Here is a 23,938-nt window from a genome sequence, read left to right as displayed (position 1 = left end):
GGAATGTTCTTTTCCTCCAGATACAGAGAGGACATCTTTCACGTGGGAGTTTTATCTCCTGCTTTCAGGAAGAAAAGGGGAAGTCAGAGTGAGTGCCCTTCTTGTATCTACTGTTTTTCAAGTGCCTTTAGCTCAAAATAATCAGTAGGCCAAATTAGCATATTTTGAGGTAGCATCTTCTGAATCCCTTCAAGACTCATTTAACAATTTTGGTTTTAAAAAATAGATTTCTCTTTTCTCTGATTTATCAGTGTTAAGTAAAATATAAATGTACATTTTGTTCTGCTTGGATTTGTTTTTCCTAAACATAAGGAGGTTCACTGACCAAATGAGCTAACACTACTTCTACATCACGCTAATAAAGAAAAAAAAGCAGCCCTTGACATCTAAGAACCAGCCGGATGCTATCAGCTGCTGGGCCTCAGTGTTGCTATGAGCTGGCTCGGCACTCACAGGGACAGCTTGATGATCTTCTGCTGAACATGAACTATTTCACAGAACATCAACATCAGATAAGGCCAGGCCACTCTGTGACCATGATGGATTAAGAGAAAAACAAGCCCACTCCAATAATCATGTCTGAACACAGACAAAACAAGAACATTGTCCAAGCCATAAAATACCAAATATCTTCCTATACCAGTGAGTATGAGTGCTTGATGCTGCTTTAGGCTTGCAGGAAGAAAAGGGGAAGCTCTAGGCTTGCTTTACCTTGTCCTCCTTATGAATAAGATTTGTTGAGATACTCATAGAATTGTCCCTACTTTCTGACAACACCCAACCTAGAGTAAACCCTCTCTTCCTGTACCTTCTTCAACATCACGCAACCAAATTTAAGTCCTATCAGTACTTTCTAATACCCTTTTACTGAGCCACCCCATGGTGGCCTATCATATATGCTCTTTCCTGCTACAATGAGTTATAAACCAAACTGGTTCAACCACAGGAGTGTTCCTAGTGGTCTCTGGCTAGTGGTCATTAATAATGTTTAAGATTATGAAATACAAAATCATGTTCAACTAAATTGAATCATTAAACTGACAAATGTTTTATTTCATTAGTAATTATATTTAGCCATGTGCATGATTTGTAGTAACCTAATTAATTTCCAAGTTTTTTTTTTTAAGATTTTATTTATTTATTTGACAGAGAGAGAGAGTGTGAGAGAGCACAAGCAGGAGGAGTGGCAGGGAGAGGGAGAAGCAGGCTCCCCGCTGAGCAGGGAGCCCGATGTGGGGCTTGATCCCAGAACCCTGGGACCATGACCTGAGCCGAAGGCAGATGCTTAACTGACTTAGCTACCAAGGTGCCCCAATTTCCAAGTTTTTAAACTTAAAGCATGAGACTGATATTAAGTTAATAAATGACAATCATCGAATACCTAGATAGGTTCTAAATAATGTCGAGTACTGCATCATTGGTTATTATTAAGCATAGATTAAGATGTACATAGTTTTGCTTCTTATTTTTATATGCTATAGAGAAGCTATAATAAGCATGTAAACATGTTTGCTTTTGCTACTTTAAGAAGTTGAAAAGATACATAAAAGTTGTATTACATGTATTCATGAGCTTTGCTAGTCTGCTAGAAAACTCCTGTACAACAGGCAGTTCTCATTTATTCATCCCCCCAGTTTTGTCAAATAGAATTTAGTTACTTCGGTTAAATGTTAGTCAATATAAGTGGTTGAGACTATTCTAGGAGCAATACTGACAGAGAAATATAACCATGTATGTCTTTTTGTTGTTTAGGAGAAAAGAATAGGTTTTGTTCTAAAGAAGAAATTCTCAAATTTTTTAGTCTCCAGATTCCTTTTCACTCATACTTATCATATTGGAAATCAAACCCAGAAAATTTTAAAGACTTTTAAAATCAATTTTATTGATTTTGTAAAGTTAGCAATGATGATTCCGTTGCATGTTAACATACAATAAATAACATCTTAGTATTATTATGAAATAGCTTTGACTTCATGGATCTGAAAGAGAACCAATGACCTAAATTATAGAGTGTCCATTTATTCCAGAATATTAAAGAGCATAGTGAAGGACAAAACTTAAAAAGTTAATTTTATTTGCCTTGTGTCCATTTGGGCTGCACAGCAAAAGAAACTATCAACAAAATGAAAAGGCAATCTGTGGACTCTCACAACTGTTAAAATGGCTATTTTTTTTTAAAGATTTTATTTATTTATTTGACAGAGAGAGACACAGCAAGAGAGGGAACACAAGCAAGGGAGTGGAAGAGGGAGAAGCAGGCTTCCCGCCGAGCAGGGAGCCCGATGTGGGACTCGATCCCCCATGACCTGAGCCGAAGGCAGACGCTTAACGACTGAGCCACCCAGGTGCCCCTAAAATGGCTATTATTAAAAAAACAGAAGATAACAAGTGTTGGTGAGGGTGTGGAAAAGGGGGAACACCTGGTATACTGTTGGTGGGAATGGAATGGTACAGCCATTATGAACAATAGCATGGACGTTCCTCAAAAAATTAAAAATAGAGCTATCATATGATCCAGCAATCCCACTTTTGGATATTTACCCAAAGGAATTGAAATCAGGATCTTGAAGAGATAACTACACTCTCATATTCATTGGAGCATTATTTACAATTGCCAAGACATAGAAACAATAAAAATTTTCATCAATAGATGAATGGATAAAGAAAATGTGGTACATACAAACAATGGAATATTATTCAGCTTTAAACAGGGAAAAAAATCCATTTGCAACAACATGGGATGGACCCAGAGGACATTACACTAAGTGAAATAAGCTAGACAGAGGCGCCTGGGTGGCTCAGATGGTTAAGCATTTGCCTTCGGCTCAGGTCATGATCCCAGGGTCCTGGGATCGAGCCCCATATTGGGCTCCTGGCTCAGCGGGGAGCCTGCTTCTCCTTCTCCTTCTGCCTCTCTCCCTGCTCATGCTCTCTCTCTATATATATCTCTGTGTCTCAAATGAATAAATAAAATCTTAAAAGAAAAAGAAAGAAGCCAGACATAAAAAGACAAATACTGAATGATCTTACTTATATGTGGAATTTCAGATAGTTCAACTCATAGAAGCAGAGAGTAGTGTGATGGTTACGAGGGATTTGGAGAGGGGAAATTGTGGAGGTGATCGTCAAAGGGTCAAATTCCAGATAAATAAGTCCTGGAGATCTACTATACAGCATAGTGCCTGTAGCCTACAATCCTATATTATACATTTAAAATTTGCTCACAGGGGCACCTGGGTGGTTCAGTCAGTTAAGCATCTGCCTTCGGCTCATGGGGGGTTAAGTGTCCTTAATCCCGGGGGTCCTGGGATTGAACCCCGCATCGGGATCCCTGCTCAGTGGGAAGTCTTCTTCTCCCTCTCCCTCTGCCGCTCTCCCAGCTTGTTCTCTCTCTCTCTCTCTCACTCTCTTTCTCCAATAAATAAAATCTTTTTAAAAAATTTGCTAACAGAGTAGATCTTACATTAAGTGCTGTTACTACACACACACATACACACACAGGCACACACACACCAACGACAACAGCAGTAAAGAGAGTGGGAGGAAACTTTGGGAAGTGATGGATATGTGTGGCCTTCACGGGGGTGATGGCTTCACACGTGTATACTTACCTCCAAACTCATTGAGCTGTATAGGTTAAATATGTATAGCTTTTTATATGTCAATCGTAGCTCAATAAAGTAGCGCAAAAAAGTAAAAAAAAATTTGCTTATAGTTCTTTTGATCTTTAGCGTATATATGTCAAAATACTGTGTTCAGAAGTTACTCGAGTTACTAATTTCTTTTATCTTTGAATTTTGACCACATTCTGGTTTGACCTAGTTCACGATTTGAGTTATGGGCTAATTGCATAGCCAAGGAAAATCCCAAACCAATCTCCTGCCCAAACTGGAGCCCATATCTAAGATCAAACCTGTTGACCAGTCCAAGTATATCAGTTCAGAAATCAGTTTACAGTTCAGTCAGAATCCCAGCCAGCACCATCGCGATACAGCGTGGTTCCCAGATTGATACTGACATAGATAAACAACCATGTTGTCCTCAGCTAAGAGATCAGCCCAACTCAGAACATAGGCATGTGCCAGTTCAGCTTGACACAGAAACCAAATCACTCCTGACTAACCCAGGTTAGAACCAAAGCCTGGTTTAGGATGGCCCAGAGCCCAGTATATGCTAACTCATTCCACACTCATTCCCTCGTTAATTTATTCAACACGGGTTTATTGTAGGCTTACTAGGTTCCAGGCACTGTGGTAGGTATTAATGCTTATCTGGGCATGGGAAGACTCCTGAGAGGCCTGCATCACCCTAGTCACCTAAATGCACAGTCTAGCTCTTTTTCTATCGTAGTTAGCACTTCCCGACCAGTGTCATCAGATAAGTTCTCACAGAATTTTCACATGACATCATATACTGCTTCATCCCTTTATGGAAATTTTTTATTATGTAATAGCAAGTCCCATCATGTCCCCACCCCATAACCTTTTGACCTAGTAGATTTCTATATCTGCTTAGGACCATTCATTCAACAAATATTTATTCAATGCCTTTAGATTTCTAAGTCCTGGAGAAACGAAAATACTGCCTTTAAGTAACTCACTGTCTTTATTTCTACCAAAGGAGATTAATACCTTAAAAAAGAAAAGCCTACTGCAGTTCTATAACAAAGGTATAACTTCTTTAATAATGGTATCTTCAAAACTCTATGAGAGCCTAATAGAGGAGTTATTTCTTAGTGCTAGGAGAGCATGGTGAGGGGAAGTGATTTCTCCACTGTTCCTTGAAGAATGACTACAGGTTTAGTGAGAGAGAAAGACATTCCAAGAAAAGAAGCAGTCTGAGCTGTGGCATGTAGGCTGTAAGGAGAATAGGATGCTGCAAGGACAAATAATTGGTGATGTTATAGAATACCTTATTCTTTGAAGATAATAATGGCTAAAACCACTTCAGGATAATGGGATTTATTCTACACCTGACCCAAGGATGTTTGACACCAAGGATATCTGACAGCAAACATATAATAAGAATTATGCCAATATTAATGAATTTTTTGGGAAAGTATCTTATGAATTAAATTCCACTGATCCAGTTTAATTTCTTGATTAATGAATAGACTACAAAGCTCTCAAATACATCATGGGGGCAAAATGCTCTGAGGTGAGAGTGGCAGGCTCAGAAAGAATATTCTTGGAATTAAAAGGGCAGGATATAAATATTCTGCTGCTTCTATCCTTGTCACCATGAATTTTCCAAGGTCTGCATACGTTCCTATGTCATAGATTACCTTTCCCTCCTACGACATAGTTCCTCAGCATCGACTCACCTTTTTGTTATATGGAGTTCCCCAAGCCAGTGTCACAAACGTAAATGCCTACAAGTGCTGGGTGGATAATATGAGTAAAACTGGCTGAGTGGGGACTGGTAAACTAAGAGTGTCTGCCTCGCTCAAAGAAGGAAGCTGCTATTTTGCCCTAGCCAGCCACTGCCATGTAGGAATGCAGGCTAAGGGTTGTCAGAACTGCAACATTTTCAAGAGAAGCCAGAAATTCTGATTTTTATTATGGAAACTCTCAACTTGGCAACAAGTTGGAAAAAAAACAAAAAACAACCCTCTAAGCAGGCCAACAAAACATGTCTATGGGCCTGATTCTACTCCTGGGCTCTAGTTTGTGAGACTTTGTCTGAAACTTTCCTAGTTTTCTGTGATATCATACTTGAAGGAATGAAGGACTGTTCCATCTCCTTCTGACATTACTGATTTCCCAAATATGGACTCACCCTCCTCTTCTTGTGGAGCACTATTTGAGACCACCCTCTAAGTACTATTTGGCACCTGCCTTTAAGTAACTCACTGTCTTTATTTCTACCAAAGGAGATTAATACCTTAAAAAAAAAAAAAAGCCTACTGCAGTTCTATCACAAAGGTATAACTTCTTTAGTAATGGTATCTTCAAAACTCTATGAGAGCCTAATAGAGGAGTTATTTCTTAGTGCTAGGAGAGCATGGTGAGGGGAAGTAATTTCTCCACTGTTCTCACTCCTATATTTTATTTATTTACTTATTTATTTTTTAGATTTTATTTATTTGAGAGAGAGAGACAGAGATAGTGAGAGAGAGAGAGCACAAGTGGGTAGGAGAGGGAGAAGCAGGCTCCCCACAGAGCAGGGAGCCCAATGCAGGACTCCATCCCAGGACCCTGGGATCATGACCTGAGCTGAAGGCAGACGCTTAACCGACTGAGCCACCCAGGCACCCTGTTCTCACTCCTTTAAACATCAATTTTTACCCCTCTCCTTGTGGTATCATGAACTATGCCAATAGTCTTCCCCTTCATTCTTGCCTGGTCATGCCCTTTATGACATATGAATGGCCTTACCACCTTGGAATGACAAATCATTTATTCATACCTTGGCAATCCTTTGCATATTTCTTTGATCATCCCCCTGTGTCATGATGAGTAACCTCATCCCAGGACTGCAATTTGGGATGGGGATTGGGAAGATACAATCTGTATGGCATCACAAAAGGATGAGGTTGTTTGGAAAAGTTCATGGTGTCATAAGACAATGCCTGCATTAACGAAGATTTTAAAAAGAATCAAAAATTTAGGGAAGGATGCTTACAAACTGTGATTTAGATCTCTTTAGAATGAATAAGAAGTATAAAATTAGTTTTCCAAGTATTTCAGGTTAACTTTTATCAGAGTGAAGTTTTTTTTTTTTTAAAGATTTTATTTATTTATTTGACAGAGAGATAGAGAGCACAAATAGGCAGAAAGGCAGGCAAAGGGGGAGGGAGAAGCAGGCTCTCCGCCGAGCAGGGAGCCCGATGTGGGACTCCATCCCAGGACCCTGGGATCATGACCTGAGCCGAAGGCAAACGCTTAACCGACTGAGCCACCCAGGTGCCCCCAGAGTGGAGTTTTATAGGATATCTTTAAAGAGACTTTGCTCTCTGGATATAGTGTCTATTTCTTAGGTGGAGTGAGAGGTTATCTTTTTTTTTAACTTCACGGAATGAAAATCCAGAGATTAGGAATAAGATTTCTATAACTGCAGTCATTGCACATTTTAAGGCTTTTTGCTGGAAGGAAAAAAAATTATAAATGTAGCCCATAATATTTATTTGATACTGTTCCTTACTGCAGCATGGGCGAATTTTATTCTCACTAAATTTTTATAATCCATGGAATATATACCTCAGGATTTTTCATACTACTTTGTATGAAATAGTTTATTCTTTCCTTTTTTTAAAGACGGCTAAGTGGGAGTAGGATTATTATTTTAAGGATATTATAAAACTTTTTGGGCAGGGATAGGCTAATTTTTAAAGCAAGAGGCTCTTGAAATTATGGTCATTGTAACATGGATCTAGATATTATGATTTATGGTTATTAGTATTTATCTCCTGTATGTTAGTCACTGTAATATCAGTGGGCAGAGGATACAATTTCCATTCTATTTCTAAAGAAAAAAAGACAAAAATAAAAATCAAATCCCTTTGCCAAAACACTGAGAAAAAAAATCCCTAACAACGTAATGACCTAACATAATTAGGTGATTTTATTTCATTCATTCAACAAATATGTATTGATTGCCTACTATATGCATCAGACACCGTGTTAAGCTCTCAGTAAACAGTGATAAACCAAATATTGTCTATCCTATCATGGATCTTATGGTCTATGAGAGAGACAGAGAAAAATAATTAAGGAAAGATATATGTGAATATCTGTATATGTAAATGAATTTGTGCATATATGTGCATACATACACATATACACACATCCTATCAGGGAGAATAATGGAAAGGAAGAGAAGGAAGTTATTTTATTTTATTTTTTTTAAAGATTTTATTTATTTATTCATGAGAGACAGAGAGAGAGAGAGAGAGAAGCAGAGGGAGAAGCAGGCTCCCAAGGAGCAGGGAGCCCGATGCGGGACTCCATCCCAGGACCCTGGGATCATGACCCGAGCCGAAGGCAGACGCTTAACCATCTGAGCCACCCAGGCGCCCCAGGAAGTTATTTTAGATTGAGCGGTTGGAGTAGACTTTTCCGAGCCAGTAGCCCTCGAGTTCTAATAAATAAGAAAGATCTAGTCATGTAAAATATAGGGGAAATAGTGGTCTACTGAAGTGGGCACAGCTTGGGCAAAAGCCTTAGCTGGGAATGGTTTCTAAGAACAAAGAAACCAACATGGCCAGAGCATAGTGACTGAGAAGAAGGTAATGAGAAACGAGGCTGAACAGAAAGACAGGAGCTATCAGGAAGAGCCTTGATAGAGAATAAGGAGTTTGGATGAGAAGCCATTGTTTTCAAGTAGAGCATTGTTATGTTTTATTTTTTATTTTACTTTTTAAAAAACATTTATTTACTTATTTTAGAGAGAGAGATCGGTGGGGGGTGGGGGGTGGGGGGGTGGGGGGTAGAGAGTCACAAGCAGACTCTGTGCTGAGTGCAGAGCCAGACATGGGGCCCAACCTCATGACTGAGCAGAAAACAAGAATTTGATGGACAAGGACGCTTAACCCACTGTGCCCCGAGCAGTGCTATGTTTTAAAGATCATCCCCAACTGCTGTGTGGAGAATGGATTGGAGGGGATCAGAGTGGGAGTAGGACACTAGTTTGAGGCTGGTAGCAGGAGAGAGAAAGTAGTCATGTATCTTACAGGTAGGATCAACAGAACGTGTCGATGAATTAGGTAGGTAGTGGGAAGGGAAACTAAGAATCAGGGATGACTCACAGGGTTTTGGCTTGAGCAACTGGGTGCGTACCTCTGGGAAGCAGATGTCAAGACAGAGCTAGATGTGCAAAAGGTTTATCAGGGAATAACACTTCTGAAAGGAAAAGAGGCAAAAGCAGAAATGTGAAAGGGGAGGTCGCCAGCAATGATGCAAATCTGATAGTCTCTGCCAGCCCAATGGGGAGCTCCCGGGGAAAGATGGCAGGCGAGTTAGTGCAGTTCTACACTGGCCTAGGCCCTTGTCCTACCGCCTTGCTCATTCATTGCTGGGAGCCTCCCCAAGAAGAGTATGCTCTCACTTTATACCAGAAGAAGAGTGTACCTTTGGCTTTAAAAGCTGAGGTGGACCCTGAAGCCAGTAAGAGCTAGAGAGGCTGTCAGCTAACCACATTCCTCACAGCTGGGCAGCCAGGCTTTTTTGAAGGGGGGCATTAGAAGCACATCCGCATGGCTCCCCCAGGGAACAGTAGGTAGGAGAAGATCAAGAATTTAGTTTTAAACAAGAGCGGGATGAAGTTAGTTAATTATATCATTGATTATCAAATACTTATTGGGTTTCCGTAATAGGCCATTCAGATATAAAAACTATGCACAGGGGTGCCTGGGTGGCTCAGTGGTTAAGCATCTGTCTTCGGCTCAGGTCATGATCCCAGGACCCTGGGATAGAGCCCTGAGTCAGGCTCCCAGCTCAGTGGGGAGACTGCTTCTCCCTCTGCCCCCTCCTCTCCACTCTCCACTCCTCTCTCTTTCTCTCAAATAAATTAATAAAATCTAAAAAGAAAGAAAAGAAATACCATGCACATAGTTGCAGGCAGTCTGGATTTCAAAAAAGATGTTTGGGTTGGAGATACTTGAGAATGAGCAAATGTATGATATTTATTAAGGTCATGGACTGGCTGGGATCACCCAATAAAAGGCAAAATCATTTTTAACCCTGAGAGGTATCATTTTCTGGGGACTGCTTGGAGGCAATTTGGGTCATCACATTGACAAGAGGGACAAGGAGGTAGGGTCCAGGGATGTAAAACATCCTGAAATGCATGGGAAATCCTGCCCAATGAAGAAGTGTCCAACGAAAACACCAATAGTACCCTTGTGGGAAAATTGGCTATAGACAGAGAAGTGGTTCCAGAACCAACCCCTGGGACATGCCAACATTTAGAAGCTGTGTAATGGAGAAAAATGTCTCAAAGGAGACTGAAAAGGTGTATCTAGAAAGGTAGAAAGAAAACTAGGAGAGAATGGTGTCAGATGCCAAAGAGTGCAACGTGTTTCAAGGAGAAAGGAGTAAGCAGCAAAGAATTCTGCTAATAGTTAATTAAGATGAGGACAGAAAATTGTCTAGTCACAGGTGAGCTTAGTAAGAGAAATGTCAGAGGAGAGGAGGAGATGGAAGCCAGATTGGCATAAGCTGAGAGTAAAAGGGAGGGGAACAAGTAGAGAAAGGAATTTTTATTTTTTTAAAGATTTTATTTATTTGACAGAGAGAGACACACAGTGAGAGAGGGAACACAAGCAGGGGGAGTGGGAGAGAGAGAGAAGCAGGCTCCCAAGGAGCAGGGAGCCCGATGTGGGGCTTGATGCGGGGCTCGATCCCAGGACCCTGGAACCATGACCTGAGCTGAAGGCAGATGCTTAACGACTGAGCCACCCAGGCGCCCCTGAAGGTAGACCTTTAACGACTGAGCCACTCAGGTGCTCTGAGGAAGGAATTTTTATTTTTTATTTTTTTCTAAGATTTTATTTATTTGACAGAGAGAGAGAGAGCGAGAGCAGGAACACAAGTGGGGGGAGTGGGAGAGGGAGAAACAGGCTTCCCGCGGGGAGCCCGATGCGGAGCTCGATCCCAGCACCCTGGGATCATGACCTGAGCCAAAGGCAGACGCTTAACGACTGAGCCACCCAGGCGCCCCGAGGAAGGAATTTTTAAAGGAATTTGCACACATTATAACCAGAGGAACAAATTATAGGGTGATTTGGAATCAAGGTAAGGGTTTTATTTCAAATATTTTATTATGAAAGTTTTAAACACAGAAAAATTGAATGAAATTCACAGTAAATATCACTAAATTCTATAATAAAAACGTTACTCTGTTTTATCACATCTTTTTATCTATTCGTAGGGAAGGGATTTTTAAAAATGGAAAACACTCCTAGAGCATGTTTGTATGCCTAGAGTGTGATGGCTAGGGGAGATTAATGATACAGGGAAGACAGGGGATGGCCAAGTGAGAAAAACGAAGTCCTTGAGAACTGAGGGGAATGGATTCAGGTAAAGGGACTGCCTTTTATTGTTACAGGAGGAAAGAAAGAGGAACTGGTTACAGAATCATGTAGGTTTGTGGATTTGATAGTAGGAAAATGTGGCAGACACTACACTGTTGCCTAACTAACAGCTTAGACCCTCTCCTCTTGCTAATAGAACCCCAAATTTGGCATCACTGGCCCAGACCCAGGGAGTTAATAGTGGTTGGTCTCAGCCAGTTGACTACTGCATTCCCCTTTGCCAGATACTAACTTTCCCATCATATCTTGCAGCTAAGAGAATGGCCATAGAACCTATTTCTGGTCAATGGAACTTAAGGGTTGTTTGCTGAGGGGGCTTCAGTGAAAGCTTTTCCTTTGCTGAGAAAAGGGGAGGGAACTTCTCACATAAAAGGTCCTTTTGCTGCCTTCATCCAACTCCTGTGTTTTTCTTATTTTTGAATGTGGTCAAGTTCATGATGCAGGAAGTATGACAGCCATCTTTCAACCTTCAGTAAACTTGAAGATGAAAAGCCAGAGCTGAGAGAAGGCAAGAGGTAGGCAATATGATAATACTGTTTAGCAGCTGAACCAATGCCAACCACTGTCTCCTGCAGGCTTATTATTACCATAGAAAAATAAACTCCAATTCACTGAAGCCCTTATAGTCAGGTTATGTCACTTTAGCTGAATATAGATACAGAATATGAAGGAGGTACGGTGGCTATCCCTTTTTTTCTCCTGAACACCTCCTCCTATCTTGATCCTAGTTACAGACTCTATTCCCAGGCCACAGGAATAAATACCTGATCTAAACAGAACTTGGATTCTTTCTGCTGAAAATTTTAAACTTAATTAGGAATACCCAAAGGCAGAAGGAGATAATCTATTATCCCTTCTAGAAAGAAGGCCCAAGATCACTTGCCCCTGGGATTGTTTCCCTCTTAGTCTGTCTACGAGTTACTCAATTATCCTCTCAATAAATCCCCCTTTTCTTAAAGTTAGCTAGAATTGGTTTCTGTTGCTTTGAACCAATGGTTCTCAACAAGAACCTGCCTCTTAATGAATATTTTGCAATGTCTGGAGATATTTTTGGTTGACACAACTGAGGGTGGGTAATTTTGGCATCTAGAGTGTAGATACCAGAGATGCTGGTAACATCTATAATGCACAGGACAATCCCCACGACAAAATGTATTTGACTCAAAGTGTCAATAGTGCTACTGTTGAGAAACCCTGCTTTATTTTTTTTTTTAAGATTGTATTTATTGATTTGACAGAGAGAGACACAGCAAGAGAGCAGCGGGAGTGGGACAGGCGGAAGCAGGCTTCCCGCTGAGCAGGGAGCCCGATGCAGGGCTCGATCCCAGCAATATAGAACTACAGTGGTAGAGACAAGGAAAAGGAATATTTTGGGTTTATCCAGGGCTGGGTTTTTTTTTCAGGTAAGAGCAATACGAGGATATAAAGATAAGGGAGTTGATGTTTATATGGGACTTATTTTACTGATGAACAAGAGAAATTAAGCTAGATAATGAGGAAAGAAATAACAAGAGAGAAGTGATAGGGGCGCCTGGGTGGCTCAGTGGGTTAAGCAGCTGCCTTCGGCTCAGGTCATGATCCTGGGGTCCTGGGATCGAGCCCCACATCCGGCTCCCTGCTCAGCAGAGAGCCTGCTTCTCCCTCTCCTTCTGCCTGCCACTCTGCCTTCTTGTGCTCTCTCTTTCTATGTCAAATAAATAGAATCTTTTAAAAAAAGAAGAGAGAGAAGTGATAATAAAAAATGATGGGAAAGAAAAATTAAGAAAACAATCCCATTTACAATTGCATCAAAAATAATAAAATACCTAGAAAATAAATTTAAACAAGGAGGTGAAACACCTATACACTGAAAACTATAAGACATGGATGAAAGAAATTTAAGAAGACACAAATAAATTAAAAGATATTCCATGCTCATGGATTGGAAGAACAAATATTGTTAAAATGTCCATACTACCCACAGCAATCTACAGATTCAATGCAAATTCAAGTGGCATTTTTAAAACAGAAATTGAAGAAAATAATCCTAAAATTTATATGTAACCATAAAAGACCCAAAATAGCCAAGGCAATCTTGAGAAAGAATTACAAAGCCAGAGGCGTCACGCTTCCTGATTTCAAACTATATTACAAAACTGCGGTAACCAGAACAATATGGTATTAACATAAAAACAGACATAATGGCTCAATGGAACAGAACACCCAGAAATAAACCCATGCATATATGGTCAATAATTAATTTATGAAGAATGCACAATGGGAAAGGACAGATTCTGCAATAAATGCTGTTGGGAAAACTGGACAGCAACATGCAGAAGAAAAACTGGACCACTATCTTACACAAGAAACAAAGATCAATACAAAATAGATTAAACACATGAATGTAAACCTGACACCATAAAACTCTTAGAAGAACTTCCACGTGGGTGGTAAGCTCCTTAACATCAGTCTTGGTGATGACTTTTTTGGAATTCACACCAAAAGCAAAGGCAGGAAACACAAAAATAGGGGTGCTTCAGTGGCTGGGTCAGTTAAGCGTCTGCTTTCAGTTCAGGTCATGATCGCAGGGTCCTGGGATCGAGCCCTGCATCAGGCTCCCTGCTGAGCAGGGAGCCTGCTTCTCCCTCTCCCTCTGCTGCTCCCTCCTGTTTGTGCTCTCTGTGCTTTTAAATAAATAAATAAATAATCTTAAAAAGAGAAAAAGAAACACAAAAATAAACAAATGAGACTGCATCAAACTAAAAAGTTTCTGCAGAGCAAAGGAAACTCTTCAACAAAATGAAAAGGCAATCGATTGAATGGGAGACAGTATTTGCAAATCATATATTTGGTAAGGGGTTAATAACCAAGTACATAAAGAACGCATATAACTCAATAGCAAAAAATAGGGGCACCTGCTGGCTCAGTCGGTAGAGCATGCAGCTCTTGATCTCAGGCTCATGACTTCAAGCCCGATTTTGGGCACAGAGATTACCTTAAAAAATCCAATTTTAAAATGGGCAGAAGATCTGAATAGACATTTTCCATTAAATTTATTTTCTAGGTATTTTATTATTTTTTGATGCAATTGTAAATGGGATTGTTTTCTTAATTTTTCTTTCCCATGGTCAAGAGACACATGAAAAGATGCTCAATATCACTAGTCATCAGAGAAATGCAAATCAAAACCACAATGAGGGGCGCCTGGGTGGCTCAGTCGTTAAGCGTCTGCCTTCAGCTCAGCTCATGGTCCCAGGTTCCTGGGATCGAGCCCCACATTGGGCTCCCTGCTCTGCCAGAAGCCTGCTTCTCCCTCTCCCACTCCCCCTGCTTGTGTTCCCTCTCTCGCTGTGTCTCTCTCTGTCAAATAAATAAATAAATAATCTTAAAAAAAAAAACCCAAAACACAATGAGATATCACCTCATCGATACACCTAGATAGAATAGCTATTATCAAAAAGACAAGAAATAACAAATAACAAGTGTTGGAGAGGATGTGGAGAAGAGGGAACCCTTGTACACTGTTGGTAGGCATGTAAATTGGTGCATCCACCATAGGAAATAATATGGAGGTTCCTTAAAAGATTAAAAATAGAACTACCATTTGATCTAGCAATTCCACTACTGGTATTTATCCCAAGGAAATGAAAATACTAACTTGTAAAGCTACCTGCATCTCCATGTTCATTGCAGGATTATTTACAATAGCCAAGACATGGAAACAACCTAAGTATCCACTGATGGATGCATGGATAAAGAAGTTGTGGTATCTATATACAATGGAATATTATTTAGCCATAAAAATAAGAAAATCCTGCCATTTGCAACAGCGTGGATGGACCTTGAGGGCGAGATGCAAAATGAAATAAGTCAGACAGAGAAAGACAAATACCATATGATCTCACTTATATGTGGAATCTAAAAAAAAAACAAAAACAGGGGCACCTGGGTGGCTTAGTCGGTTAAGTGTTCAGCTCAGGTCATGATCCCAGAGTCTTGGGATAGAGCCTTGCATCGGGCTCCCTGCTCAGTGGGGAGTGTGCCTCTCCCTCTCCCCACCCGCTCCCCCCCACTCATGCTCCCTCTCTTTGTCACTCTCTCTCAAATAAATAAATAAAATATTAAAAAAAAATAAAAAACAAACTCATAGAAGAGATTGGTGGTTGCCAGATCCAGGAGGTGGCGAGTGGGTGAAATAGGTGAAGGTGGTCAAAAGGTACAAACTTCCAGTTGTCAAATAAATAAATCCTGGGGACGTAAAGGATAGCTTGGTGACCATAGTTAATAAATCTTGTATAGCATTTTTGAAAGTTGCTAAGAGAGTAAATATTCTTTTAAGTGTTTACTCATTTATTTTAGAGAGAGAGCAAGTGAGCACGGGGGCCCAGTGGAGAGCTGGGGGGAAAGGTAGAGGGACAGGCAGAGAATCTCAAACAGACTTCCCACTGAATGCAGAGCTCCATCCTACCACCCTAATCAGAATGACCTGAGATCAGGTCCTGAGTGAAAATCAAGAGTAGGATGCTTAACTGACTGAGCCAACCAGTTGCCCCACTAAGAGAATAAATCCTAAAAAGTCTCATCATAAGAAAAAAATTTGTTTATTTATTTATTTATTTTTTATTCTTATGTTAATCCCCATACATTACATCATTAGTTTTAGATGAAGTGTTCCATGATTCATTGTTTGTGCATAACACCCAGTGCTCCATGCAGAACGTGCCCTCTTTAATACCCATCACCAGGCTAACCCATCCTCCCACCCCCCTCCCCTCTAGAACCCTCAGTTTGTTTTTCAGAGTCCATCGTCTCTCATGGTTCATCTACCCCTCCGATTTCCCCCACTTCATTCTTCCCCTCCCGCTACCTTCTTCTTCTTCTTCTTCTTTTTTTTTTTTTAACATATATTGCATTATTTGTTTCAGAGGTACAGATCTGAGATTCAACAGTCTTGCACAATTCACAGTGCTTACCAGAGCACATACCCTCCCCAGTGTCTATCACCCAGTCACCCCATCCTTCCCACCCCACCCCCCACTCCAGCAACCCTGTTTGTTTCCTGCAATTAAGAATTCCTCATATCAGTGAGATCATATGATACATGTCTTTCTCTGTTTGACAAGAAAAAAATGTATAATTATGTGTGATGATGGATGTTAACTAGACTTATTGTAGTGATCATTTCACAATATATACATATTGAATATATAATTTTGAAACATTATGTTGTACACCAAAACTAATATAATGTTATTTGTTAATTATACTTCAATAAAGAAAAAAAAAACTCCGATGAAATCAAGTTGATCTAGAGATAACTCGTATCCTGTAGAGCTTCTTAAAAATGCAGAATCTCAGGCCTCATTGTAGATCTACTGAATCAGAATCTGCATTTTAACAAAATCCTCACATGATTTGTATGCACATTAAGGTCTGGGAAGAGGATTTAATAAAGGTGAAAATTTTTGCACGGGGGATGCTGAAAAGACGCTTCTGGCAGAATTTTTTAAATCAGAGGTTAGCAAAAAAAATTTTTTTTTTCTGTAAAGAGCTAGGTAGTAAATATTTTTAGCTTTGAGGGCCAAACAGTCTGTTACAACCACTCAACCCCACCATTATAGTACAACAGCAACCAGGGACAGTACATAAACAAGTGAGTGTGACTGTTGAGTATGGCTTTGTTTCCAAAAAACTATTTGCAAAAACAGGCAGTTGGTTGATTTGGTCCAAGGGCCATAGTTTTCTGACCCCTGATCTAAACCTTAGTAAAATGAGTAAGTCTTGGCTCCCATGTAGAGTGTACTGTTGAGTTTTCTTGTTCTGATTACTTACTGTCTCTTGTCAGTAAATACTCCTCTGCCTCCCTCTCTCTTCTTCTGAAGATAATGAAGAACTTGGCCAGTTGATGCTCTCTGGGATCCTAGAAGAAGTGAGAAGGGGGAGAACTAAAGTGTTAGGAAGCCAGAATCTCCTTGACATCATTTTTTTTCTGTCCAAAGTACCAAGAGATGTACTATAGGGCAGGCTTTACATCAGCTGTTTCTTTAGAGTTGTTTCCCTTTTATTTTCTCCTGGCTTCCAGTAAACTCATTTTGAGCTTCTCCTCTGAGCCAAGGGAAATCAAGAAAAGATATTTTATCCTTGCATAGACCACGTTGAGCAATAGCCCCTTGATGGCAGTGGCAGTGGTAATCAGAGAGGGATTCAAAGGTAACAGGCTGGAGGTTGGGGGTACTGGAGGGGAAGAGAAATAGTATCTATTGAGCATCTCCTCTCTAACACTTTATATACATCATTTGAATCCTTACAGTAAGTCCAGTATTATGACCCCAGGATACAGATGGAGAAACTGAAATCATTATTTTATCAAACGTTAATATAGCAATTACTGTATGCCAGGCACTGCTCTGCTTTACAAATATAAACTCATTTAACCCTCAGAACTCTATGAGGGGGAACCATTATTACCTCCATGTTAGAAATGGGGAAACCATGCTATGGAGACTGGTTAAGTAATTTCCAGAGGAAATTCAGTTAATAAAGGTAGAGCTGGGTTTTTAATCCAGACAGGATAGGATCCTGTTCTGACTCCAAAACCTTGTTTTTTCCCTTGTACAATGTAATAATAGTATGTTCTCCAGTTCTCCTCCCCATCAGATTTTCCATCAGTGCTAAACTCCCCAAGTTTGGGGTTACCTATTAAGTAACATTTCCTTATTAGTCCCTCAGATCATAGCATGTTTCCAGGGCTCATTATCAACATCTCTATTTTTCCCTACCACAAAACAATCTTTATTAGTATAAGAGATGCTGTTGCCTGCTTTATATGAACATGACATTCTGAAATATTTTCCTCAGCAATTTCTCCTAATTCTGGATCTTGCTGTTTAATCTTTGTTTGCCCTGTCTTCCTTGTCTTCTCTTTTTTGTTCATGCCAGAATATTGTTGAGAATAATGCTGACATCTCAGTCACCACACTAGTGTACATTATCTTTTTCCTCTTGTTATTGGACTAATCCAATTTTCTTATTTTCCATTATTCATCTCCATTGGATTACTATAAATAATCTAGATACATTATTACCAGATCTTTCAGGGTGTCCCCTTAAAGGGTCTATCCCAAATCTTAGTGCCTGGATCAGGCACTATGTGTTTGGCCCCCTGGTAGATAATGGGTAATAAAAATGTGGAAGATGGGGATGCCTGTGTGGCTCAGTTGGTTAAGCATCTGCCTTTGGCTCAGGTCATGACTTCAGGTCTTGGGATCAAATCCCGCATTCTGCATCTGGCTCCTTGCTCAGCGGGGAGCCTGTTTCTCCCTCTGCCTGCCACTCCCCCTGCTTGTGCTCTCTCTCTCTGACAAATAAATAAATAAAATCTTAAAAAAAATGTGGAAGATGTATTTACAGTTTAGTGTTTTCCAGTGTTGGGATGTGGTATTGTCTCCTGATCTGACACTAATATTGATTATTAATGTTACATAGCCAATATACAATAATATTTCCCATGTTCTTCAAATTGAAATTCAGTGCTCCTACATCACCTCTTGAATATTCTTACTCTAGTGCTTTTGCTCTTCAATCTATCCATCGGAACAGAACATGATTATTTTCCTTACATTTGCCTCTGCCATTAAATCTTCATTAGAGGCAGAATCACAACATTCTAAGACTTTGATGATGATAAGGGAGATGGTTTAAGATTTTGACTTAAAGAAAATGGACAAGTGTTTCTAACTGAATCTTAAAAAGGTTTGAGGCATTGTTAAGTATGTCGATGAGAAGTGTGTAGGAGCAAAGTTTACTGGTCTTGAAGTCCAAAGACTTGAATTATAGTCCTAGTTCAGCCACTAAGGTAAGAATGGCTAACATTTATTGAGCACTTAGTATGTGCCAGTCACTTTTCTACTAATTGTTATGCTGTAAGGAGGAGGGTACAATTATCATCCCCATTTTACAGACAAGGAAACCGAGGCACAAAGCGCTTAAGTACTTGGAGTTGGTATGGTAAACTGAATCCGGTTTTGCAACGTAGGCAGTCTGGCTCCAAACTGGTGCAGTTAGTTACTACCCGCCTTTATTTCCTGGTAAATAGAAGCAACCATGATTAACATACATGCAGCAGGTTCTGTACTGGTTTTCTGCAATGTTTTACTCATCTAATCTACTCATTAACCCTCAGAACTCTATGAGGGGGAACCATTATTACCTCCATGTTAGAAATGGGGAAACCATGCTATGGGTGGTTAGATACATTCTGAGATAGATACCATTTTTTGCAAGCTAGAAACTCTGAGATAGATACCATTTTTTGCAAGCTAGAAAACTTGTTTTGGGCGGTACTATTACTTGGCAGACATGCTTTGGAATCAGCTTCGAGGGTCCAAAAGCTTCTCTAACCCTCGAACCACGTATATTTTTGAGCCTGTTTTCCCACCTTTAAAGTGAGGGGGAGTGGAGTAATGCCTCAGTTCTAGGAGCGGAGGCCGTGGAGAAAAGAGATAATGTGCGCAGAAGGGTGTGAGAGATGGGAGAAAGGGTAGTAAAAAGCAATCAAGCTCGGCGGCTGAGGGCCCTGCATGCACCACCACGGCTGGTGAGGATGCGGATACCAGAAAAGATTCCCGCTGGGAGGAGGCCGGGGGTGTTCCCCCGAGCGAGGCCTATAGGCGAAAATGGGCCTGGCAGCCCATCTCTGACCGGTCGGGGCGCTGCCGGCGCAGGCCAGCGGCCAAGGGGGAGGCGATCCCTGGGGCTTTGTCCCGATCCCGGGACAGCACCTCACCCGCCCAAATTCCTGCTTCGCAGGCTTCTCCATGAAAGCTAGAGAGGGAAGGGGCGCGGCTTCCCCGCCCGCGTCGCAGAGCGCCACGTCCCTCTTGGCTTCGGCTCCCCCAGGCTCCTTCGAGTTCCTGTTCCACACCGCCCGCCTCTCAGCCAGCGGGCGCGGCCTCGTCTCCACCCCCGCCAATCGGCAACTTCCGCGATCCTAATCGGGCCAATCAGGGGCTGTCGGAGGGGCGGGGGCTGTCGCCAAGGCAGCGAAGAGGCGGGAGCGCGCGGTCAACAGAGGTCCAGAGCAAAAACGCGGGCGGGGGGCTGGAGAGACAGGTTTATGTACTGCGTGCATTCAGCAGGCGGAGCCTCGAGCGCCGAGACCCGGCTTGGTAAGGCCGGGGGCCCGAGGTGGGTGCGGATCAGCGCGGCGGGAGGCTGGAGCGGGTCCTGAGATAGGGCTCAGGGCTTCGCCTGCCCTACCCTGCAGTGAGAATGGCGGGGAAAACCGCACAGTGGGCGGGCACCGGTGGAGGGGCGCTTCCAGTTGCAACCCGAGGCGTGGGGTCCCTTTTTCCACTCCACTCGTAGCAGGGCACTCAAGCTTTCTTTGGGGTAGCTGAAGGTGGTAGGCTCTTGGCCGGGAGCAGGCGTGGGTGAGTGCAGGACCGAGACCCCGACAGGGTCCAGCCTCGCCTTGGCAGGTCGATGGGCGAAGGAGGTGCCCACTGAGAAGGGGGGTGTACCCACGTTCCCTGCTGATGCACATCACCCCCGGAGCGGTCAAGCAAAACTAGGCCGGCGAATCCTGCTCTTCTGCCGGTCTGTTAACCCCGCAACCCTTGACACTTAGAGAAAGTTCGTGTCAGCTGTGGTATTGTTTTCCCTTAAGTGAGAAATAATTGCTGTGAGATGAGCTCTTTCTGTTTCGGAGATAGTACTTTCTTGTTGCACTTCCTAAATGGTAACTCCGCGAACAAATGTAGTTTTTGTTGTGGTCGGTGCTGGCAGTTGGTCTTGGGTGGCAATTATTTTACAATATCCAGATTTTTTTTTTAAAGATTTTATTTATTTATTTGTCAGAGAGAGAGAGCACAAGCAGGGGGAGCGGCAGGCAGAGGGAGAGAAAGAAGCAGGTTCCCGCTGAGCAGAGAGCCGGACATGGGGCTCGATCCTAGGACCCTGGGATCATGACCTGAACCGTCGGCAGTCGCTTAACGAACTGAGCCACCCAGGCGTCCCATAATATCCAGATATTTTATAATATCGAGACAGAGACAGGAACAGGGAGAGAGGGAAAGGAGGAGGGAGAAAATATGAACATGACCCTTGAACCATTATTCTGATTTTTGGGAGACAGAACCTCTTGAGATTCTCAGAGTGTCCACTAAACTCCTAAATTGGATAATATACATTTACACAATTGAATACGTAAGTGCTCCCATCTAAGCCTTTTATTAATGCTCTTAAATCCATGGATGAATATGAACATCAAACCACTTACTATTCTCTTGGCTAAAAAAGGGGGAAGGAGGTTAAATGCAAATATTTCTGATAGTCAATTCTGTCTGAAGGAGATTCTGGACTTTCTCTAAAGAATCGGAAAAAAAAATGCTGAGACAGTTGCTTTAAGGAATTTATTAAAAGTAGAATGGTTAATAGAGGAACTGATGCAAATATTTCTGATAGTTTGAAGGAGATTCTGGACTTGCCCTGTAAGAATTGAAAGAATTGAGGAAACATTTGCTTTAAGGAATTAGTTAAAAGTTGAATGACTATAGGTATAATAGATTTGGATCCTATAACCTATAGATTCTTTTATGATTTATTTAAATTTTTGTTTCTTAGGGCCTTCCCTGGTGAATTCTGTTGAATAGTTAGGCAATATCTACATTTTTGCATCTTGTCCCTCATAGATATTATCTCAGGATTCATCTTGATTGAAGTTGAATGCAAGTTCTTGTTTCATAAAACTTGATCAGCAAGTTCAATAAATGCTGAACAAATGTCTCAACAAATGTTCCTCAGTTAATAGGGCCCAAAATTTAAAAAAAAAAAAAAAAAAGGAAATTTAGAATGAGAAATCTCAAATACTATTACTCTTGTGATTGGAGTGAACATGGAAACACCTGTTTCTCATCTTGTTCTCTAAACTCTCCATGATCTGGTCTAACTTGCTAGTGAAAAATTCATTTCCGCCTCCTTGTGGTTACTAGTGCTGTTCTCTTCCAACAATCTTAATATACCCATCTTGCATGGCCTAAGTCCCTGCTCTGTTCACCTTAATCTGCCCATCGGTACTTACTGTTCAACTTTTGCCAAGTTGGTTTGTGCCCTGTAAATACCAGTTAAAACGAAATGCACAATGAAAACAATGAGGGTACCTTTCAGAACACTAGTTATTAATCATGGTTGCTAATATAGACTATCAGCATAATCAATACCAGTGTCTGTTTGGGGATATGTTGTATATCTCTATAGATATATCTAATTAATTTTGTTATTTAGAATAATATTTAAGTTGCTTTCTACTTTCTAAGGGTCCTTTTGATGAATGAGGAAAATACCCTTTTAAGTATTGGGTAGCTGGAGGAATCAAATATAGGATTTTAACATGCATTGAAAGTAATCCCTGAAGTGGATAATCTTTTAAGTATCATGAGTAATTGAGTTGACTGTATTTGGTATGATAGATGATTAACTCTTTCTAAATATCTGAAGGTCTAATACTCCGGTTTCTCTTCAAAACGCATAAATCTTTCACCTTTTACTAAATATCTGAAGGTCTAGAAGGGGGGACATTTGTTATTTTTATGTTGGATATGTGCAATTAGCTTATAGACTTTAAAAAACAGACTCCTAACAATTTCAAATAATTTATTTAAGGAAAAAAATCTCAATCACTTATTGATTTTCAATCCAAAGTTAAAAAAAAACATGAAATGGTGAAAATTATTCCTGATTAGAATTTGATGGCCAGATTCCAATCCTGGCTCTGTCAAATAGTTTTGGCGAGGTCAGTTAGCTTCCTTATGCTTTATAACCTTTTGTAAAAGTTGGGTTTGAACCAAACCACCTCTGAGATCATTTCTGGTCCCAGAATTCTGTTTTAAAAATTTTAAAGCAACCTAGTGGAAATTGAGATAGCAGTTGTATGCTTTTATTTTTGGCAGAGCTTTTTAAAAAAATTTTTTTAATTATTATATTTTTAAATTTGGCAGAGCTTTTTGGCATATTGTATTTTAGTTCTCCAAAGTACAGTATATATGAATAATGGAGACATTGTAATTTTAAATTTTTTAAAAAAGATTTTATTTATTTATTTGACAGAGAGAGCAAGAGAGCACAACCAGGGGAGCAGGAGAGGGAGAAACAGGCTCCCCGCTGAGCAGGGAACCTGATGCAGGGCTCGATCCCAGGACCCCGTGATCATGACCTGAGCCAAAGGCAGACGCTTAACCACCTGAGCCACCCAGGCGCCCGAGACATTGTAATTTTAATACATTTGTTTATTGAGTGACACAGATGAGAAACAGTATCTGCTTTCATTAAGTAAGTCTATTATCAAGGATACTGTAACCAATTAAGATTGAAAAAAGAAAGGCAATATGATGGTGTCCTTGGTTGGTGTCCTTTTCTACAGATAAGAGCATCAAAGACATTAATATCTATACTAATGTCTTGATACAGCTGAGCTGGTCATACATCTGATGCTTTATTTTGAATCTCACTTTCCTTTGGACTCTCATTTAAAAAAATATTTTTTTTTAATTAAGTAATCTCTATGCCCTAAGTGGGGCTCGAACTCACAACCCCGAGATAAAGAGTTGCATGCTCCACTGACTGAGCCAGCCAGGCACTTGAATAGCTATACTAATGTCTTCATTCATGGAAGGGTTGGAGTCCAGCTAAGTTGGTCATACATCTGATACTTTACTTTGAATCTTGCTTTCCTGTGGACTCTCATTTTTAAGGGGAAAAATGGAGTTGAGTAGCTTTCCTGTGGACTCTCATTTTTAAGGGGAAAAATGGAGTTGAGTACTAGGGTACTGTCCCTCATCACTGCTGCCATTGAGAAACTCAGAAGCCATTTATTTTTCTCCACCCTGCTCCTTTTCACAGAATTATGACATTGACAGGAAGAAGAACCAA

The 23,938-nt window shown here is 40.8% G+C and overlaps 1 protein-coding gene and 1 long non-coding RNA gene across 9 annotated transcripts in view; one reads left to right on the top strand and one right to left on the bottom strand.

The window, feature by feature from the left end:
- LOC129046327 (uncharacterized) overlaps positions 1-19,926 on the bottom strand; it is a 33,069-nt gene extending 13,143 nt beyond the window's left edge. The window contains exons 1-2 of the long non-coding RNA XR_008507400.2: positions 19,797-19,926; positions 16,844-16,931 (exon numbers count right to left, since the gene is read on the bottom strand). This is a non-coding gene — a long non-coding RNA (uncharacterized LOC129046327). The remainder of the gene's footprint in view (positions 1-16,843; positions 16,932-19,796) is intronic.
- A 113-nt stretch (positions 19,927-20,039) lies between these two features.
- NUCB2 (nucleobindin 2) overlaps positions 20,040-23,938 on the top strand; it is a 53,910-nt gene continuing 50,011 nt past the window's right edge. For 5 of the 8 annotated variants that reach the window (XM_064576791.1, XM_064576786.1, XM_064576787.1 and 2 more), the window contains exon 1: positions 20,040-20,197. The gene's annotated coding sequence lies outside the window, so the exon portion shown is untranslated. Of the gene's footprint in view, positions 20,198-23,116; positions 23,339-23,938 lie in introns of all 8 variants that reach the window. The other 3 variants (XM_064576789.1, XM_064576790.1, XM_064576788.1) reach the window with 3 other exon arrangements.

The sequence above is a fragment of the Mirounga angustirostris genome, unplaced genomic scaffold, assembly GCF_029215605.1.
Source record: "Mirounga angustirostris isolate CCGP_5_RB_7025 unplaced genomic scaffold, mMirAng1.0.hap1 SCAF_13, whole genome shotgun sequence".
Taxonomy (NCBI): Eukaryota; Metazoa; Chordata; class Mammalia; order Carnivora; family Phocidae; genus Mirounga; species Mirounga angustirostris.
This window is presented reverse-complemented; position numbering and strand designations above follow the sequence as displayed.